Source organism: Arachis ipaensis, chromosome B01 (assembly GCF_000816755.2).
Source record: "Arachis ipaensis cultivar K30076 chromosome B01, Araip1.1, whole genome shotgun sequence".
NCBI classification, from domain to species: domain Eukaryota; kingdom Viridiplantae; phylum Streptophyta; class Magnoliopsida; order Fabales; family Fabaceae; genus Arachis; species Arachis ipaensis.
The window spans coordinates 4,811,505-4,812,973 of NC_029785.2; positions in this window are offsets into that span (position 1 = coordinate 4,811,505).

Sequence of the window (1,469 nt, forward strand, 5' to 3'; positions counted from 1 at the left end):
TAGTTAAAAAATAATTTTTATATTACAATTAAAAAATTTTCTGTGTCACAATTAAAAAATTTTGATATTATTTTTGTTTCTGATAATTTTTAATTAATTGAAAAATTTCTTATGCCACAATTAAAATATTTTTCTATCACATATAAAAAATTTCGGTGCCATTTTTCTGTTTTATATTTTTTTCAAGCTCCTGCTCCTATTTTTTTCTTCTTCTGTTTTATCATTTCATAAATTTTTTTTCATATCTTAAAAAGAATAAAAATAAAAAAATCAAAGAAAAAGAATAAAATATGTTGCAATAACACTAAGAGAAATAGAAGAAGACGAAATAAAAAATAATATCACCAACAACAATAGAAGAAGAAAGAAAAAAAAACATGCGAAAAAAAAAAGAAAAATACGAATAAAAAGTGCTTGATTCATGCCGACATTATGTAAGTAATTTTTATTTGATTTAAGTCAATTTAATTAAATTTAATTATTAAAAATACTTATACATGTAACATTAACGTTATTTATATATGCTAATTAAAGTGTTTATTAAATTTTTTATCTAATTATCAATATATAGAATAGTAAATATTTTTGTAGTATTATTTCTTTTAATCAATAACGGTTAAAAAGAAACATAATGAGAAGAACGGAAACAATTTTCTTTTTGAAAAGTTAGTGGAAAATATTAAGATTTGAAATGAAAACACAAAAGCTTAAAACCAAATTCCATGAATATTTTTTATAAATAGTAGATAAGTTAGATTCAGATATTATAGTCTTGTTCTGATTTAGTTATATTGTCTTCTTTTATTAGTTTAAATTTTTAGAAAAAGTGATATTTTTTTATTACATAATATTAAAACTCTATATCAAAAGATCTAAAATTAAATTTTTAGTGAACTTTTAAAAAAAAAATAATATATGACAAATAAAATAAAAAAATTATCTATGCAAAATCAAACTGTAGAGGTATAACTATTCTATATTATCTCGTCTTTTCATCAGCTTAAAATTTTATTAGAAGATATATCCTGATAAAATATAAATCAAGTTTACTCATGAGTCATTATCGTACTTGCTAGGCTATCATCTACTAACAAAACAAATTGTAAGATCTCTATTATCTTCTTTTCAATAAAAATAGTATTCATAAAATAATTAAAAAGTACCTTTTTAATGCTCATTTTTAACACTAACCTTTAAATTTATTAAAAAGAATTAGAGTAACAAAATAAAAATAGTATTCATAAAATAATTAAAAAATACTTTTTTAATGCTCATTTTTAACACTGACCTTTAAATTTATTAAAAAGAATTAGAGTAACAAAGAGTCAAAGAGCTATTAAAATAACTACCTAAACCTCAAACACAATTCATAGTTGTATTCAAATTTCATCAATACTACTATGATTGAACTAACTTTATATTTATAAGCCAAATATGAGTAAAGTACAAAAATATAGTAGTGCTGATTT